General features: G+C 42.0%; 1 protein-coding gene across 2 annotated transcripts in view; it reads right to left on the bottom strand.

Annotated features, from left to right (window-relative positions):
- Positions 1–20,926, bottom strand: part of CDH20 (cadherin 20) — a 118,441-nt gene that overhangs the window by 50,044 nt on the left and 47,471 nt on the right. Inside the window, exon 1 of one of the 2 annotated variants that reach the window (XM_069808936.1) lies at positions 4,613–4,756. The exons of the other annotated variant lie outside the window; for it this stretch is intronic. The gene's annotated coding sequence lies outside the window, so the exon portion shown is untranslated. Of the gene's footprint in view, positions 1–4,612; positions 4,757–20,926 lie in introns of those variants that run through there. 2 annotated transcript variants of the gene reach the window in all.

Here is a 20,926-nt window from a genome sequence, read left to right as displayed (position 1 = left end):
TTTAGAAAAGTCCTACATTTCTATAACCCTGAAATGCATATAAAATCACACCTTATAATGTCAAACAAAATGCATGAGTGCTCATTGCGTCTAGTCTTCTATCATTTCTTTGGGTCTTTTCATCTCTTCCCCTCCTCCTCTGTTAGGCTGAATCCACACATGCTGTGAATTGCCTCTACTGTGTAAATACTCAAATCAACCAGTCAGTTTTACTAAGTGGTAGAGAGAAACCTTATCAGGCATGGATAATATTTTTAAGCTTATGTGAACATACCAAATGAACCCTAGAATGATCAGTGCTTCTCATGATAATTAGGAAAAAATGTGAAGAAAATACTTCATGCTTTTCTTGATCATCATAAGAAATTGGTCTTTCCAGGAAAGAGATGATCAGAAGGTGCTTGAATGTGATTGCCATAGTGTGGGAATAAAGCATTCACTCCAGCTGCACTTTGATTGCCCTCGTGGGTCCCCTCTTCTATAACAGCAATAATCTCACGACAGGTAAATCAGATCCAGAGCCTTGTATGCTTAAATGGCATTCTTTTAGACTACCCCTTCAAGCAGGGGGTCGTACCATTGAACCCAGCATAAAAACTTTTGTGGTGCAAACTACTCTGAAATCTCCCTAGCCACATTGAACTGTCGCCTCACTTCATAAAATGACCATCAGACAATGTTCTAGTGATTCAGAAGGGGTTTCTGTTTCTGCATGTGCTAATTGATACTTTATTAAAGTCTAAGTTAGCATACAAAAGTGATAACTAGGCCAAACTCCCTGCAGCTTTGTAAAAGACCATTATTCCCCATTACCTTCCATATCCCTATATGAGAAGATAAGGACTGCCTACCCACTTTTCTCATTGATTCCTGCCTCAGAGTATAGGTTCACAGTCTATGTATCCAAGCAAAAATAATTAACTGACCCTTCCTATTAAGTAGAACATATTTTCAATAAAACAAAGTTTGAACCCCGGTGACTCCATCACAGTGTGCTGTACAACATCATGGGGCACAGTAAGACACTCCTCTTTGCATTAGTCAGTTGAGATGATATAAAAGAGACCTTAGCTATTTCTGTCGTTTAAAAATTGATCGACACTTACTGTAAGAGTACAAGAGTTCTTTTTCATGTCCTACAAAGTCATTTTTCTGTTTATCTAAATCCACTTAAAGCTGGCATTGACTCTCACTTTTGGCCTGTGCAGTTCTCATGGCAAAGCTCTACATTATTGCACTTGATCTTGGATTTGCCTTGTTTCAATGTGCATAAGACCAAATTTTCCCCCAAAAAGCTCCTGGCCAACTCTCTAGATTTGTACAGATTTTGCACAGGTGTGCTGGTTCTGGCTGGGATAGAGTTAATTTTCTTTGTAGTATGGGGCTATGTTTTGGATTTGTGCTGGAAACAGTGTTGATAACACAGGGAAGTTTTCCTTACTGCTGAGCAGTGCTTGCACAAAGTCAGTGCCTTTTCTGCTTCTCACCCACCCCACCAGCGAGAAGGCTGGGGGGGCACAAGAAGTTGGGAGGGGACACAGCCGGGACAGCTGACCCAAACTGGCCAAAGGGGTATTCCAGACCATATGATGTCACGCTCAGTATATTAAGCTGGGGGAGGAAGAAGGAAGGGGGGGACATTCGGAGCTACAGTGTTTTGTCTTCCCAAGTACCTGTTATGCCTGATGGAGCCCTGCTGTCCTGGAGATGGCTGAACTCCTGCCTGCCCATGGGAAGTGGTGAATGAATTCCCTGTTTTGCTTTGCTTGCATGCACAACTTTTGCTTTACCTATTAAACTGTCTTTATCTCAACCCACGAGTTTTCTCACTTTTACCCTTCTGATTCTCTCCCTCATCCCACCAGTGGAGGAGCGAGCGAGCGGCTGTGTGGGGCTTAGCTGCTGGCTGGGGTTAAACCACGACAACGGGGCAAATATTACTTGCTTTGCTCATTCACGCCTTCCAGTTGACTTCAGTAGGAATATTCAGGTGAACAGAGCCATGAAGATATGACCTGCAGTTCTGCAGAGGTACATAAAAGACATATAAAAGAATTACAACACCTAACTATATACTTTGTAGCTACTAATGTAGCTTTGGCATTCAGAAGGCAGAGTTAAATGCCTGTATTATATCATTTGTGCCCATTAGCCTATTAATTGTCTCATTAGCAACAATGAATAACTGCAGGCACAAAATATGTCTGAAGAAACTAAAATTTTATTCATATACTATTTATATTACTGTGACATTCCTTGGGATGGAAGTGCAATATAAATTCATAGTATTACCTGTCAAATATCTATCACCTCTTCTCCAGCCACTAGAATATCTTTCCTTCGAGAAATATTTTTCCTGCCAATCACATGATAATAAGAAAATACAGCTTAAATGAAATTTTCTACTTTTTAATGTCAGAATGATCTCCACTTGCATAATATAAGGGGACTGGATTTCTTAATATTTCACTCATGTAAAATAAAATAGTATAATATAATGTAATATAATATACTATAAAGTGATATGATATAATGTAATGCGATATAATATGACACATATGGAGAGCACGGTGTCCATTTTCCCTAGAAGATATGACGTGCTCATGAATATGCATCATTTGATAATACCAGGAAGGGCAAACCCAACACACGTGCAGCTCACATCGTCAAGTACTTGGACAGCTCTAAGGCAGGGGGTATGAGCCACCTTTAAGTCCACAGTTTGAGTTGCACTGAAGAGATGATCAGATCTGATTCAAGTCGGTTGCTGCTAATTTCTAGTTCAATATCGAAGGCAGAGTAACAAGCCAGTGAATGGGACTGACTCAGGAAGCCCCAGCAAACAATTGCATTTTCAGGAGGATATAAATAGGGAAGTGGCATCTTGAAAAACTCATAAAGGGAGAGCATTGCAGGCTGCTGGAGGCACACGGAGATGCGGAGGGCTGGGGTGTCCCGGTTCCGCACAGAGGCAGCCTCAAGCACTGCCGGCCCAGGCTGGAACAAGGTCTTCCTCTCCTCCTGCGCTTTGGCTGCTACGCCCGCTCTGCCCGCCTGCATCTCCCACCTGCCCAGCCGGCGGAGACGGTACCTGGGATCCCAGCTTTGAGAAGCGCCTACAAATGGCCGTGGGCGATCACTGGGTGCCTGGGTTACACCCTCCTCCGGTCACTTTGAAATGGAGATGAAAGACCCTCTTGTGGCTGCCCTGGGCAGAAGCTGAGCACCCTGAGGAGTCTGCACACTTAAAATTTGGGCAGAGGAAAGCCTTCCTCTCCAGGAGCTGCCCCAAGGGCTGCGGGTCCCTACCTGCTCTGGCCCGTGGACATCTCACAGACCCCCTCCGACAGTGGCACCTCACTAAGTGGGGAACGTATCTGGCTGGGAAGCTGGAGGGATGGACCTGATGGAGCAGCAAAATAATCAGTGCTCCTCATGCTGTGTCAGAGGCAGGAGGAGGAAAGCAAGAATTTCCTCACACACAAGAGCCAGAGTGCTTTGCTGGCAGAGGGTTTTAACCGGCATTCACCTGTCTTTGCAGCTTTCATTAAAAAAATGCAGGAGTTCTTTCTTTAATGATAATCCTCCCCCCCCCCCCCCCCTTAATCTCAGAGGGTGGACTCTGTAGCAGTATTCATTTTGCTATGAAGAAAAACTGAATAAACTAGAAAAATGTGAACAGTGAATTGGAAAAAAATATGTCAAGGACAATGAAACTTTTGATATCTGGTTTAACATTCATTCAGTATTTCAAGAAAAGCTATAGTGTCTGTCCAACGTTATTAATTAGCATGAGCTTCATTCACTGTAACTCTTCTTTCTCTTCAAAGAAACACATATATTGTTATATATCCCCCATTTTGTTTTCCCACAAGACACATTTCAAAACATGTGCTGTTTCTGATGCAATACCATATCAATCTGATTATGTTGTACATAATAAGATATGCCCTAAGATAGAGCACTGCACAAATATTTAGTTAGAAGGACACCTTTGATGTTGTGCGAACTAAAGAAATTTTTAAATTCTACTGAAATAAAAGTGAAATTCTGTGTCACTGTAATCAGTCTTGATTCATTGTAGAAGTCTGGGCTCTGCACAAGTGCCATTCTAATCTACTTCCAAATATAAGCTTCCAACTAGACAGTCAAGACACGCAGATTAGCTCTTTGAACAGGAATTTTCTGAAAGCACAAATAGAAATGTATGTGCCTAATGCCTGTTTTACAAATCAACTTTTCAATTAGAAGAGTTTTACAACTTGTTTAAGAATAACAAGTCCATGTCACTGTCACTCAAGTAATGCATGGGTTTAAACTTACAGCCTCCTTGAACAGATGTTGAGGAACAAATAATAGAATTATTCCCAAGCCTTTTATAGGATACAAATGACTGCAACAGACAGCTACCTAATATTTCTGAAGCACTGTTTCAGACAGCTTGGCCACATCTTAGAGAACACAGGGTGTTCATTTGTTCCTTATCAACACAAAAATACAATACTTTCTAAATCTTCCCTGTTTTTGAGCAATCCACTGCATTCAGCGAGAAGTATTAGTGAAAATATACTTTATGCCACCGAGAGAAATAAATAGTAGTATTACAACATACCTTTCACTATGTTTGCACTTCTCTGTTCTCCTGTCCTTTGCTACAGCAGCTCAGTTTATATACTGCCTTTCTCTTGTGCACTTCTGGGCAGTATGTGCAACAGGCGCTTCAGCAGCTCTGTCCTCTTTTTAACACAACCCGCTCTAAAGAACAAGTTGCGTTTGTATTATAGTACGCAGCAACTTCCAGGAAAAAGAAAAGACATCATCCCAAACCAATCAGAACACTCTTCTCTGACAATCTAGCCTCTTTCTCAACTGATGCACCAGTATGTGAATGGGACCAGAAATCCATGAGGTGAGGTATACAGACGCCATTCACTAGAAAGGATGCCAGGACAACATAAGCTACATGGGTGGACGGTGGGAACAATAGCAAACATTTCATGTTGAGGTGGCTGGGAATGAATAATGTATGTGTTGGGGAAGCGGTTGCCCCATTCTGGTGTGGAGGGGGTGGAAAGAGTGGGCGTGGGAGGTACTTTCCTGCTAAAGTTAGCATTTCTAATTAAAATCATCGTCTGCATAGATCTGGAAGACACCGTATGACGAGAAAACAATGCGCAAATATCCAAGGGGGAGCAAGTTACCGTTGTATGGACCCACAAAAAAAGCAGCTCAGATGCAAAACCAATATTTTATGCAGACAAGCAGGCAGGCAGACATTCACAAATGAAACCAAAGGACCAAGAGAAATTTTAGCAGGCTACGTGTTCTTTTGATATGGTATTGTTTAGATATGCCATATAAATGAATGCTTCATCTCAGCTCAACCACCCTTTCAAATTATTGTTAATTAAGTAATAATCCCTGAGAAATCTGTCATTACCAACAGTTAGGAACTGGTTTATTATGTTTGCTCCAGGCTATTAATGCTCAAACACAATGGCCACTAATTGCAATAAGAACTAATTTCCCTGGAATTACACACGCATTTTGTAACTATCTGGCTGCATAGTTTTTGTTTTTAAACTTTGTTTTTTAACTTGTCTAACTAGAGCATTGGTCAGTCAAAAAAATATTCTCTAATCACCATTAACAAAAAGAAAGCTGAATTTTGTTAGCTTTGTACATTTTAAAATTTTTGTTGCAGACAACAGCAGCAGAGATTATAATCCCTATAAACAATGCATCAGCTCCAAATTCAGCAAAGCTAGCAAAAGCATTTTCAGGCAATGCAGTGAGCTTTGGATCAGTCCCGACAGTTTCTTTAAAAACAAGGCAGAGGGGTATGTTGTTTTCCAAGTTACATTACAGCTCTTCTTCTGTAACATATTATTAACGTAATGAGAAATCATTTCTGGGATGTCAGTGACCAAACTTTGACATTTATTCCCGTCAGCTGTTTTCAGTGTAGACAAGTTAGGTGGCCATAAGAATTATTATTAAGTATTGTTAAAGGGATAAATTGAGAAAATTAATCCAGAGGCAGGGAAAAAAATCTACCTGGAATTTGAAGTGATTTGCTCCACAAACACTTTTTCCCTGAGCTCAGGAGCAGAGTATAAGGAAAAAGCCATAAAGAATAGCTGCCATTGTCATTGCATTTTAAAAGCATCCACATGACAATTTAAAAAGAACTGCCATTTCAGCTATTTCTTAAATAACCTCTTTCTTCCTCCATAATCATGTAATATATTTCTTTCACCTTTTGACTAACACTTTGGTTCTTTTAATAAACTTACACACTCATTTTGCAGGAAATTATATTTTAAAATGCTTCTCAGAGGTGTTTCATCCTAACAGTTTCATTTGGGTTGAATTAATGTTGAATCCTGATTCGCAGAAATAGAAGGAGAGGAAAAGAGGGAGAGAAAGAGGAAAAAAACCAGAAGCTTAGCTTGTACCCCAGATCCAAAACACACTTATCTTCAATTCACATTTTCCAAATCTATCTTACAGTAACCTTTATCTGTAATAACAAAATTATTCTGATACTTCTAAAACACATACAGCAGCAGTGTAGTTATCTGCTGGACTAGATAGTCAAAAGAGTTTCCTCCCCTCTCTTCACCAGTGCACAGTTTGTTTTCAACCCTTCAATGCCAGTTCTCACTTGATAGTATTTATACTTTTCTATTTTTTTTCTAGGTCCTCGTCTCTCTTTTTTCCCCATTAAGATGCGAATGGGCTGCTACCTCAGCCAATATGTCTATACATGCCTGAATAGACTTGCAGAAAAGCGGGGTCTCCTTTTGTCTGGGCCCGTATGGCTGTATGTCATTCCGCACCGATAGGCAAGGGCTCCTCTCTCTGTGGGAGATTTCCAATAATTGCCAGAACAAATTAAACCGGGGCTTATCTGTTCCTCTCTCTTTTCAGCTTGAAAATGGAAGAACAAGACCAATTTTAACTGGTGACAATGCAGCGTAGAAATAGATTGGATACAGCTTGTGTGAAGTCATGTTGTCGACAGCAGCAGCAGGACACTGCTTTGAGGAGCGAGGTGATGTTGTGCTACATGGATTCAGTCAATCCTTCTGATCGGACAAAGAATAAAAAATGAGTTGGGAGGTTAAGAGCAGTCCATCTAGTCACCACTGTCACAGGCAGAGACGAACAAAGGAGTATTTCTGATCATACTGGAGTGGACTGGCCAGCGCATGGAAGTGGAGTGGACTCCAGTGTGTAAAAACAACAGGCACAGCATATTTTGAAAAAGAGAAATGAAGCGTACAATGAATTTTGGATATTCCCCCCAGGCATACACAGCTCCTTCCCGCTTCTCATCCCCCACCATGTACACCTTGTTCCTTAGTCTATGGGCAAGCATCACAAAGTACAGTCTTAACCCTTGACAGAGCAATGGGGAGAGTTCTGCCCTGTCTCTGCGGTGAGTATTTGGCAGTCTGGGGCTGAAAAGAGCGTATTAAGAGATAATATAGTTATCAGACACATATTTTCTATAGCAAAGAGCTGTAATCTTCCTTTGCAGATGAGATAAAGTGAGTTCAAAGTGCTTTCTCCAGGCAAAGACAGACTCGAAACCACGCAAAGGAAATGAATTCTTTGGCAGTGTCTGACAGACAGAAATGTGAACCATCAGATTTGAAAGGGACCCTTAATTCTTGGAGCTGCTGAATGCCAATGAGAAATGTTAGGATCTTCTCTTGGCCAACATGATTACTGCTATCAAATGAGAATACGTCAAGCAACTTTCAACATCCTGTTGTCAGTCAAGCTCTAAAAAGCCACGATTCACTGTAAACTATCTTCTCAACTACCACTCTGCCTCAGTCAGGCTCTTCCAGCCCCACAGTCAGTGAGAAACTAATAGTGAAAAAAAAAGTCCAGCAGTACTTAATGTTGTCAGCTTTCCTTCTCTTTTTCTGTCAAGCTCTCATGTTCCTGCTCCATGTCAGAAAACAAAGAAGGAAGTTGTGATACAGTCATTAATGAAGACCAGAGGATGTAACTTCAGGTTACTGGAACTGGATGCAACATCTACCAGTAAAGTCGCCCTTGCATCCTATCATGGGACACCAGAGAGAAGACATCATCACCTCCCTCTCCGCTCCCCCTCATGAGGAAGTTGTAGACAGCAATGAGGTCACCCCCCAGTCTCCTCTAAGCTCAACAAACCTGGTATCCTCAGTCACTCCTCCTAAGTCATGCCCTCTAGACCTTTCACCATATTTATTGCCCTCCTTTGGACACATTCTAATACTTTTATATCCTTATATTGTGGAGCCCAAACCTGCACACTGCACTGGAGGTGAGGCGACGTCAATGTTGAAGTGTAGAATATTTGGTACAGAACTTGGGACAAATGTTCGCCTGCCACAATAAAGTACTAGGATCTTGCTTTTGTCTTTTGTGCAGGTGGGTTCATTTTAACATCGCATACAAAAAGCAAGAACATAGTAAAAGAGCTGAAAACATCGGGGAAAAACAGATGGATTGAAAAAAACTAAAATGCAAAGTTACATTTTCAATTTGTAATGTCAATCCTGAGCGCCACCCTTTGACCTTAATAACTTCTGTAACTTGTGAATCTTAAATAAGCAATTGTGTTTCTTAAACAGCCCGTAACTAAACTAATTACCTAAAGAGATGGTATAATTTTAGATCATTTTTAAATGTCTCTGGAGGAAGCTATGCAAAATTCATAATACGTTCATTTTCCATTAGGTACTCAAGAAAAAAATTAGCAAAGTGCAAGTTTTATAGTGTGATCTTCAGTTCTAAAAATTGTGAACAGTCAGCAAAACTGGAATGGCAAATCCATTCTGAATTGACTTTTTTATAGTCATAAGCCTGTGAATTCAACTTTTTCAGAAGCATGCACTTCAGAGACTCTGCAGTATTTTAGTCCCATACATCCTCATTACTAGCTCTTCTTTTTGATCGGGGCAGATATGGGCTAGTCACCATCCAATGGACAAACGCTCACATTTGAAAGGGGTATTTTTAGAGCCCAGACAGAACTCAGCTTCTCTGTTTCTGACTTGAAAACACAGCAAAGTCAATAAAACCCACATTCCTGCAAAGAAAATACAATCAATTTTAGTCATTATTTATAGTCTAGAAACCTTTCTTATTTAGGAGGAGTCAGTGAAGGGGATTCCATGTCTATAAAATGGGCTAGATTGTCATTGGCCTTAATTAATGCCATGCTGGAGAAATCAGAATATGGAATAAAATTTGTCCTTTCTTTTTATAACTAAACAAATGCAAAAACAGAAAATAAACTTTTGCAGAAAGATAAAGAGTAATTGCACATCAGGATGAAGTGACGGATGACCTCTGAAGTGATTGCCAACACAAAGCGAAGAAGAGGCAGCGCTCACAGGAGGAATTAGCACCCCTCCGCCTGCCCACTGGTGACCTCTCTTCAGAGCGTCGGGAAGACAGGACTGACTTGGCTGACTTGTGGCGCTGAATCTGCCTGGCCTGCTCCTTTAAACAGGAACAAAACCGACCGCTTCAAAAGGCACGGGGTGCCTTGCCAACCGTCCCCGTGGCCGGGCAGAGGATGAAACTTTCCCAAGCCAGTCACGGCAGAATTGACATCTGTTAGTCCTGTATTGTCTCGCTGTGGCTGTCGTTAAAGGCTTAGGAAGCCTCGCTGCCTTCATAGTGAGTGCAGCGGTAGCCAAAAGCAGGTTTGTGCCGGTGGGGCGGTGGCTGCCCTGCTGCTCCCCATCCTTGGAGGAGGACGGTCCTAGCGAAGGGCTCCCTGGCCAGGGGCTTTCCTCCATCCTGGCCGCCCTGGGAGGAGGTGCGGGGTACCCCTGCAACGAGGCAGCTTTGCCAGCCGTGCCAGAGGAGCCGAAGGGGAGAGGAGCCGGTGCCTGGCTCACCCCTTTCCCCCTTCCCCTCGGTACTGATGGCCCAGATCGTTTCTTGCACAGTCTCTCCCTTCAAAAACTGGAGGCAACAGTGAATGTACAGGTAAAGGGGCCTCCGCTTGGACTGGAGCAGGGGATCTCGACTGGATGGAGAGCCCCAACCTTCAGCGCAAGAGCAGGTGGTGCCTAAGGGTGGGAGCTCTCCTGCCCCTGTGACTGTGCCGCGTGTTTCAGCCAGCTGCTCCGTGCAACTACTTAATTTATCAGCACTTTGGGCCGGCCTCGGTTGCAAATAAATCCAAAATCTCCTTCCCCATCGCAGCTCTAAATTAATTATTTTTGAACATCAGGCCAAAGAGGCTTGGCTTTCCCTTGATAGGAGAGCCTAATCCCCTCTCCCGTCTGTTGAGGACCACCTGTTTTGCTGTTTGATGTACTGAGGCAGAAATGACACCCGGTTGATCTCGACAGCCTTTGTGGCTGCTAACCTTGTGCTCAAAGCACTGATCTCTCGGAAGGCCACTGCGGTTGCTCAGGTTTTCTCTTCATACGCTCTTAACAATTCTTTTCCTGATTCAGCAAACCTACAGTGCCCAAATAGAAATAGCCCCCTTCCTAGATGCATCCTGCAGTAGCTTTTAAGCATTCATGTCACTCTGCATTATGATTTCTGGGGCTTTTAAAAGCTAGGGAAGGGCTGGAAAATGTCGTGAGTGGGAAATCCCCGAGGAACGCCCACTTGCCACCGATACTTCTTGCTAATTCTGCAGATGGCATGTTCTTTCTTCTGAACAGGACATTAAAATAAGCACTTGCTTACGTGAGGCTATTAAAAGATGCAGCAGTCCTTTGAACAAGGGCTGTGGTGAAGTCTTCTGTGTCCTTTCCAAATTCCAATTCAGTTAATTACACGTGTAAGGCACTGTGCAAAGTGCCACCACTAGATGCTTGATTCCTGCTAATACTTTCTGGCTAACTAAATCCCCTCTGTTGTTTCATCTGTGTGTAGCAGTCATCTTCAGTTCCTACCCTGGACTATTTGAGAGTGTACATCCTCCTTCACTGCTGCTCTGTTTTATTCCAGATGTGATCTGGGGAAAACTGAAATGATTCTTGCACATATAAAATCCATAAAGATGAAAGGTGTTATAACTGTATGTTAATTATTCATCACTAGTATTATTACACATACTAATGTTTTCCTCAAATTACAGTGTACCCCACTGAGCCATAAACATGTTAAAGAGCTGTAGTTTTTCACATAAATTTGGCACAGAACTCTGATGAATTTCACCAAAGAGGTAGGATCAAGATCAGATTTTGTGAATATAAAATCCCTTCCTCACCTAGGAATGAGTCCAGAGAAGGAAGCAACAAAGAGCAGAAATATACATTGTTAATAGCTCATAGTGCACCATGAAGTCTTTGCATCAGATAGAGCACAATTCAAAGCCAGCCACTAAAGCACATCACCATATACACAGCAAGGATACTGAGATCTCTACTGAGCACAAAACTGCTTAACACCAGCTTCACAATTACCCTGTAGGCTGTCCAGCCTGATTAACTACTGACGTCAACAAAAATAGTGACTGGAAATTCCTGCAGCTAAATATGTTTTTGCCCTATAAAGCTGTTTTGGGTCTAAATACAAAGATCTCTGCACAACTGTGTGAAACAATCAACTACCAGCAGTAACACTTAATGGCTCTGTTCAATGTAAACTGTGCACTTAGGAGTGATCATGGTATAATTATAGAAAAATGCATTAACAAATAAAGCTCTGAAGAAAAAAAGTACTCGAAATCAGATAGTAAGTTAGAAATGATGTTGTGAATCTCAGGTAAATTCAATACAAACTGCAGGCATTTAAAATAGGGATAGCAATAAAAAAGCACTGGTATTAGGTTGTTATGAATGTGTCGGTGAGTGTTCTGGTGTTGTGTTGCTTTTTCTAAATTCTACCAACAGATGCTATTAAAAGGAAATAAGATTAAGTTGTAAAAAGGAATCTTCTGCAGTGGTAATCACAACAGACAAAACAACTGCTTGTTCCCAGTTTCAAACAGGAGGCAGCTAGGAGCCTTCCACTCAGTAAAGGGATATTAATGCTGGAATTTTCTTCCCTTGCAAGCCTGACCAACCCCAAGGCTGAAGTGAAACGATGGACTACAGGCTGTAAGCAGTGAGGTGGGAAAGGGTGTTGGATGCGGTCCTGTTGCTGGATGGAAATGTATCTGTGTATATGCATGTGTATGCTTGTGTACCTACGTGTACATGGGTATATATTTTTAGCTACCCTAACATCTTTGGATCAAAGAGGAAACGGCAGTTTCCCAAACACGCGTGGCAGAAAAGGCAGAGGAAGCCTTACCTATAGTAAGCACCCTGTGTAAATCCAACCTTTACCTTGCTGGCCTTTTCATTAACGGTGACTGGAAAACACAATGATCACTGCAAGCAGGAGATGAGTGTAGTAAGTTCAAAACCATTTTATGTTTTGGATGTGGCACTGCATTAACATGAAGAAAATCAGAGGAGTTCATGCTCAATTATTTAGATTTGTCTCATCTGTCCAGACTGAAGAACTATGCAGGGTCGCAGAGCTGTTATCTCATGTCTTTTATGTCAACAGATGACAGGATTTTTGTTACACAGGAAAATTGTAGATACGTACATCTTCTGGGGTTTGATGACTACACAGCCTGCCTGCATTTTCCAGTAGTTCATGAAATATGCAGCCCATGTCAGCTTTTCAAAAAGGCATGTCCCTGGCACTCCTTGTAAGCTCCAGTCTCATCAGGAGATAAGATGCTATACATCATAAAATCAGCACCAATCAGCCCCCTATTACTGGTGCGGGAGAAAGGCCCGCTCAACAAGTGTTCCCAGTAAGAAGTAATCACTAATAATGAACACTGGACTAATTTCTACATTATCTATTAAAACATAGGCTACTGTACCAAAAAAAACATCTCCAATGCTGCTGAAACTTGAGCACAAGTGTTAGAATAACACACCAAAAGCTGTTGGTAATTAGATATTTGGATTAACAATTGTGCACTTATTTAAGGGCCCTCAGCACTAGCAGCTCCCACATGAAGCATCCAGAGACACATTCATTGACCATGTTTCAGGCTGTGACGTGCTTAGGATGGTAGACAAGCAGACAACCTTGTTGTGAAAAAGTTAGCATGCATCTTAGGGCATTTTAATCTCCAGCTAATGTGATTGGAAAACAGAATTTTCCCATAGTATAGCATGTATTTGAGGGAGTAGTTTTCAGCTGAAACAAACACTTTCCTCCAGGCTTCCCATTATAAATTAAATCTTCACGCATTTTTCTTTCTTTTTTTTTTGTCTTTTTTTTTTTTCCCCTTTACTTTTGGCTATTGGGGAGGTGGGCAGGATAAACGGAGGGCAAGACTAAGGAAAGGTTAAAAAATAGCAGGTTTCTCGAGCTGTCTTGCAAACACTAGACACAGCCTACTCTGGACTGCGTAAGCACAAAATTGCTGTTCTGAAGAGCTAGCCATATGGAAAATTTCTCTCTTTCACTGGGGCCACTTCTGCCCTGCCTACCATCTCACTAAGGTGGGCTCTTGCATCTCCCTTGAATTTTTCACTCCAGGCAAGACAAGGTTTTTATGCAGCTTTTTTTGCTCTGAACTCCCAAACCTTCAGCACCACTTCGGTGCAGACATAAACGTTCATTTCTTTTGCCTTTTGTGAATCTCAGAGTTCACTTGACTTACAGTGCAAGGGGAACACTGATGTCTGACTATAAGGATGGCATGCAATATTTGCTGGCACCCATTGTGCCCATACGCAACCTCCCTAGGATCTGCAGATGTTCAAAGGGCTCAGGGGTGCCCAGGACTTACTCAGGCAGCAGGAGAGCAGCCTCTGACAGACAGCATCTGTGTAGCCTGCCATTTTTTGCAGCCCCAAAATACAGCTGCATATCACATTGCTGGGAGTAATACCACTTGTATTGTCAACCTTGAGAATAAAGGATTTTTAGCTGGATTTCCCAAAGAAATGGGTGTACAGTAGTTTCTTTCTGCCTGTCAGTTCTCATCTAATAAAATTGGAATCCATTTAGCCAATTTCAACCCTATTTGACAGAGAAGATGTTATAGTGTATAAGGAAGAGGATTATGTGTGATATACCCAAAGGACTTATTTTTCACAGAAACTTTGTATATGCATGCATTTGGGTCGGGAGCAAGCTCTTCAAAAATATCTGCTTCTTTAATGTGCCACGTATATGCTGCTTGCATGGTTGTGTAATGGATGTCATCTTTTTAATGTGTATTTACAGACAGTTTAAAATATGCACTGGGATCTTAATTTGGAATGAGAATGATAGTATGCAATTAAAATCTGAAATGAAATATAGCAAGAACATTGTAGGTTGTAATTGCAATTATTACCAGTAAAAAGATGACGTGCCTGAGATATGGTCTGTCTATCATTTTGTGAGTGAAAGTTCTTCAGGGAAAGAACTGCTATTTGTTATGAGCTTGTACACTGCCAGTTGCAGCGGTCACCTTGATCCTCTCTACTAGCATAATAAAGAAGAGTTGACTTGAGTTGGGCTGAGTTCAGTTGAGTTAAGTTAAGATAAAACCAGGCAGTATCACAGATGACAATGAGTGACATTAGAGTACTTCCCCTAGTTTTAGAAGATGGCGTCAACACTGCATCTTCAGCAATCCCTGTGTGGTAAAAGTTAGTGACCTTTTAATGGTGACAGTTATATGAAGTGGTTTGAATAATTACCCATGAAAAGATCCTTTTATATATCTTTACAGACATCCTGCAATGAGATGCTCTTTTGTGGCATTTTCATTTCCATTCTAAACCATATTAATGATTCACTGAGTTGGAGAATCAGATGGGGGAAAAAAAAAAAAACCAACACAATTTGCTGCTTCCAGTGCTATTGCCTGGAGGCTCTGCCTCACAAGCAGCCAAGCACCTTCTGCAGCCATGCTGGGTGAGGGCTCCTCCGATGGAGCAGGGAATTTGGGGTGCTCCACCTCTCACAGGACTGTCTCACTCCACTGCAGCCATTTCCAGGCTGATGATGGGAAAAGAGCATCTGAAACAGCTGCAAACAGCAGTAAACAAGCTGCAAACAAACCTACTTAGGGAAATTCTCATACGATGTTGCTGGCTTTATCACTTGCATCTATAAGTTTGCAAATAATTGCTTTCATTTAATTCAGCCTATAGCATACTGCAGCAGAAAAAAAAATGGGGGAGGAGCTGAAAATTGGAGAAAAGGAGACTGTGTAACAAGCAAAAGGAGAGACCTTAAAGCTATAAAGCTGTTTGAAGCATCGGGGGTTTTTTGTTGTTACAGCTGTTTTCTTTTTTTCTCACAGATGTTCAAGGAAATATCTATAGAGTAAGAAATATCCTGCCCATATAGGAGAGGAATATGAGCTTAATTATATCTGTGTGCTTTTGCAGGAAACCACCGGGGTGATGGAACCACTTGTATTAATTTCATCAAACTCTTCTGCATTATTATCATCCTGCAGTAAAGTCAAGCCTACATAGATCTAAATCTCCTTCATTCAAAAGACGGATCCCAAATCAGTATTTCTTTTCTGTTTTGCATTTTCAGCATGATAGACAGAATAAAAAATATGTTTAGAGAATGGAAGCAGGCTCCACAATGCCCACACAGACCTGTACAGGATATGAAATGGAATTTAGAAGCATTTTATGCCACATTCTTTTAGACTGTTGGTGAAGCTTAAAACAGCAGTGATGACAACTGATAAAAAATATCAATATTCATCTTTTCAGGGAAAAGTAACCTCAGATCATTATGAACCTGAGGCTGAAACTTAGTTTTGTGATATTCAGAGGTGGTGTCCTCAAAAGCCTGAAGGAGTCTCAACCAACCTTAATTTTTCTCTGCAGTTTGTTCATGGCTACATATCACCAGACAATTCTCTGAGCTCTGTTGCAGGTGGAGACGGTTCCACTGCTCTGAGGATCCTTACATAAAGTGGTGTAGGGCACCAAAAAAAAATAAACTTAAGTAGCAATCAGACGATCATAGCTTTCCTGAGAGTTGCAATCCTCTTAAAAACAGCTGTACTTCAGCATCAACTTTCCTAATATTTCAATTGGCTCTTTCTTGTGAGAAACAAAGTGGGGTAGAAGGAGAGAAGGCAGATTTTTTCCAAGGTCTAAGCAGCTGTTGCAGAGAATATGAGAAGCACAGAGCCGAGGACCTCGCAAGGACACTAACACTACAAGGTTCTTTCCTCATGTTTTTTGCCCACAGTCAATATTTTCACAAATTCACTTGATCTGATACCTTCTGTCTTTAATTAAGATGTTGGTGGGTACGGTTTGCTTGAATTTATGCCAGAAGATTTATTCTAATCTCCTTCTTCTATGATATGCTCATCTGGAGGAGCAGAAAAAATGGTTCACCAGTTCTTATAAAGGGGATTCACATACTCCCATAACTGTGTTGGAAATCCCTGTGAATCTGGGCAGAAGAGAAACATCACTCAGTCATGTCACTATTTTAGAATAGCGTTCGCTGTCTGCTGCACACTCTGACTCCTTGGCTTGCAATGAGTGGGACTGAAGTCAATGAGTGCTCCCTCCCTTGGAAGTCTCTGTTGCGACAGCTGGAGCTGAGGGACATCACTTTGGAAGGTCTGAGGCAAGAGAACAGTACCGGTCTAAAAGTCATGGGCCATATTCATCAGAAAGTCAGAAGTGGAAAAAAAGGCATCAGTCTAGACAGTTCCTAACACAGCTATTCAGCCAGGACCAAATTTGCCATTGATGTATATTAAGAAAGTACTTACGAATAGCTCACAGAATAAGGTAGCCCTCAGCATGAATACATGTATTGCAAAACGGCCACAAGCAGGGAAAAGTGCTGCTTGAACAATATCCAGTGAATACGCTATTCAGCTGATCTGTATGGTTGTTGTTTAAAAAACATCAACAAAACCTCCCCTTCTCCTCTCAATATTCAGACTGCTCTGTTCACCAGAAATGGTACAACATGTCCCTGCCATTGTAAGCAACCTGCAGACCCACCCACACCAACAGCACATCTAGGGCACAGCATGTCTTATAATGAAGGGCTCCCAGTGTCCGTGTACTCCTTCCCAATGCTCTCTGTACCTGCTGTTGATACAAAAGACTCAGAGGAGATGCCCCTCTCCCTAACCCACCTCTCCGTCCTTCATGCTTTGCTCCCCACTGCCCCTTTGACCAGATCACAAAGTCGTTCAGGACGTCTCTTTCCCGTTTTGACTGCTGCAGCGTTTTTTCTGCCCTCCTCTCCTTTGCTCCAGCGTTACAGGCCGTGTGTTAGCAGCCTGGTTTATCTTTGCAAGCTAAATGGAAGGTGCTGTTAGTGCACTCAGCTGGGGATGGGCAGAAAGGGCCAGCCACTGCCTCGCAGCGCCGACATCGTGCGCGAAGCCAGTCCATGGTCTCGCCACCTCCAAACAGTCTCAGGACTGAAACACCTGCCTTTATCAGAAGCTGTGAACGTTTGGCTTTAATGAAGTCCAACAAAGATACACTGGGGCTCAGCAGGCTCATGTTTTAGATACTAGGGTAAGAAGGTAAGGCATCGCTCCATTCTCTGCATTAAAATGAGGATTCAGCATGAACTGCATAATTAAGGACTGAAAGGAGAAAAAAATGCAATTGAACTAAACCTGACAGCATAATGCAAAGAATCAATAGCTTTATTTGCTGTTTAATGATGATGATACTGTTTTCATTTCATTATATGAGTCACAACCAGCTTTACGTTGGCTTAATTGTATTCCTTAGCAAGTAAACTGAGGCATGCAATTTATGACAGCAACACCTGTTAAAGAAAGCTTATTTAAGGCTATCATAAATTGGTCCTGCGCAATGAAATGAATTTGCTTCCAATCCAGCACACTAGATTATTAAGATATGACATCCTGTTTTGGTTTTTTTTTTAATTAACAATAACATAATAAAGATTTCTTTTGACTGACAGGACAGAAAACCCAAACAGCCTGTAGCAATGCATCTTGTGATCTGAGCTCCACAATGACCTGTTTCAGTTTTCACATGTTTGGGATTACACAGTAAACCCTACATCCCTCTGTCTCTGTGAAGTGTCTCCAGCTTTTGGCAATGGTTGAACACACTGTATTTATTGCCTTTCCTTTTCATGGCCTCTGTACCAAAAATATCACATAAAAGAAGCAGAAAGGGGAACAGAAGTGGGTGAGAAAAGAACTCAAAGGAGCCAGCTGAGGAAGAATGACTGTCACAAGACTGAAGTCATTGTAGGTGTTTTTTTTTAAGCAAAGTAGCAATGGGGAACACTCTACTCATTCATTTTTTTCTGAAGCCTTACAGAGTGGTTCAACCTTAAAGAGCTTTAGCTGTGGTGTATCTGGGAAGGGACAGAGCTACAAATGAGTTTCAGTAGACTGCGATGCAAGGAGGCACTGGTGAAATGAGAAACAGGTCTGGGGTAGCCAGTGACCAGTTCCTTTGTCTTTAGTTCTCCTCTCCTCCTGGTCTGTTTCGTCCACAATTCCTCTTTCTCCTCACTGTCTGCCTCCCTGTTGGTCTGGGTCTTTTTAGCAGCCTCCCTTTCCCCCCGCATCCTGGTGAGGTCCTGGGTGGCTGTGTTTGTCATGGCCCGGGTGTGCAAGTTCAGAGGTGCAGAGCCCTCCAGGACCCAGCTGAATGCCCAGAGCAGGGTGAAGGTGAAGGTGCAGGCACAGCTACGTCCATCCCGGGCTGAGCTGAGCCCTGAAGCGCAGGTAAAACAGGCAGGTGCCAGGGACCATTCTGGCACGCATCCTGCCACGAGGACAAGGGATGCCAAGTGCTATTTCTACTCCTCAGCTTTGCTTTTGCCCAAATGGTCTCTTTTCCCTCCCTCTTCTGCATCCTGCAGTGCCTGTGCCACCGCTGGATATTCCATAGTTCATGTTTTGGGGGGACTCATAATTATTATTGCCATTCCCAAGCTGCCTGTGCTTTACAGGTCTGCCCTTAATTCTGGTCTCAGTTACCAAGGATTGCACATTTTAATATTACTCTGAATTGCTGAAGTAAGGAGCTTTAAACAACGGCCACATCACAGCTGAGGCCTAATATTGTTTCCCTCTAATCACAAGATGTTAGCTGTGGAGAGGTGTTGAGGTGGCCCTGAAAATAGGGTGTCTGCATGGAAAAGGCAGATTTTCATGTATTTGTGTAGAACCTGCAGATTTCCTTGGGGACCTAATGAATTAAACATGAAGCTTATGTATGCCATGGTAGATATAATTCCATGATTAAATTCAGCAAAAAAAAAAGTAAAAAGGCATCTACATGTAAAGACCTCCAAGACCTCTATGTCCCACAGTGTAATCAGGAGTGTTAAAATGCAGTGTTACCCTAGGAAGGTCTGCTACAGCAAAAATCACATTGTGGGTGTCTATTTATTATTTCATGTTGATTTTCTGCATAAAATACATTCAGGTTGAGAGTAAAGTGCGTATTTGTTTCCTGACTGCAGACCTTGCAAACCATATGTAGATCTGGACTGGCAATGTCTTTTACACAGCTACCAAGCATGAATGGCTAATTGACCAAACTGTGCTGCTGTTGAACCTCGTGCAGTTCTATTGGCCTCACTGCAACTAAGCAGGTTGTGACTAATTAGCTCTCTGTAAACACTTCTGAGGATGATGCATATGATGATAGAATAGAAACCTCAACTTCTGTCTGCCTATTTGCATCGATTCTGCAGGGCAAAACAAAGGCAAAAGCAGAAGAAACTCAGAGCTTTGTTAGACACCCTGAGCAAGAAGATGCTCTTTTAATGTGCTAATTTTTCAGAGTAAAGTTACATACTAATGGAAAAAAAATCCCCTTCTTCCCCTGCCTTTGGGCTACTGAATGCCTTATTAGATGCTTTTCTCCTGGTGTAAGAGGAATCCCTGACAGAGGACCGTCAGCTTCTTGGAATGATAATTCAGGATCTTCACTCCAAGTGTTCACGAGCCCTTTTCTCATACACAAGGCCAGGAAGGATTTTAAGTGAACTGCGGATTAAAATGTGTTGCCTGGTTCTTCCCATGACAGCTTCTGAGAGTAACCAAGGAAAGTGCTTTATGAGCAATTGGCGTCCATTCCCTTCCATCCCTGTGCATTCAGAGGATCACATGCAGCCTGAAGATAAGAACAAAGCATGGCCATGGAGACCTTCGGAAAATAACACACCTCCTCTTCAAGTTGCTTATGGCTAACATTTGCTACTTTCCTTGTATGAAGGCAGAAAATGGGGATAAGGGAATCATCCAGATTCCCAAGGAGGCTGTGAAGATAAATACACCTAAAGCTTGTCAACAGCTCTGTGCTATTTACCCAGAGTTGATATTTCAGTGCTGGCACATGACAATCTTCTTCCACCCAGAGGGGCATCTGACTCTTTAACAGCCAGGATGTATTACTTCTGAAAGCCTGTCTAGCCCAGAGAATCACAGGTATTTTCTTTAAATGCAGGCCTAACGTCTGACTAAGTAATACGTCAGGACTGGTTTTGTGGGGATTTCTGTTTTGCAAGTTGTATTGCTTTAAATGCAAAGGAAAGTAAAGGTTAGTTTTGTTTTGTTTTTCTCCTGTTGAACTTTAAATAAACAAAGAAGGAACTGCAGAATTAGAAAGAACCTTTATGTTCAAAGCAAGACTTGACTCACTTTGAATAAATAACAACACTTTCCTGTGCTTAAAGATCCATTAAATAAAATCAAGCTGCAAGGTCTTGATTGTGATCAGATAGCTGCTGTACGTTAATAGCCTTCATCTGTACGTGAGTACGGAGAGGGAAAACGCTTTCATAGAAAATAAAGCAAACAGCACTGTTTTGTTTGCAAGGGTATTAGGAGTCTGCAGATGAGCGAGATAAACAATTGCTTTTATTAATAGCAGCAGATCAATGCCACTAGATTAGCAGAAACTGAGAATAAAGCAGAAAAAGAGAA

The sequence above is a fragment of the Haliaeetus albicilla genome, chromosome 21 (assembly GCF_947461875.1).
Source record: "Haliaeetus albicilla chromosome 21, bHalAlb1.1, whole genome shotgun sequence".
Taxonomy (NCBI): domain Eukaryota; kingdom Metazoa; phylum Chordata; class Aves; order Accipitriformes; family Accipitridae; genus Haliaeetus; species Haliaeetus albicilla.
Note: the sequence above shows the minus strand (reverse complement) of the source record. Positions and strands in the feature narration are given on the sequence as shown.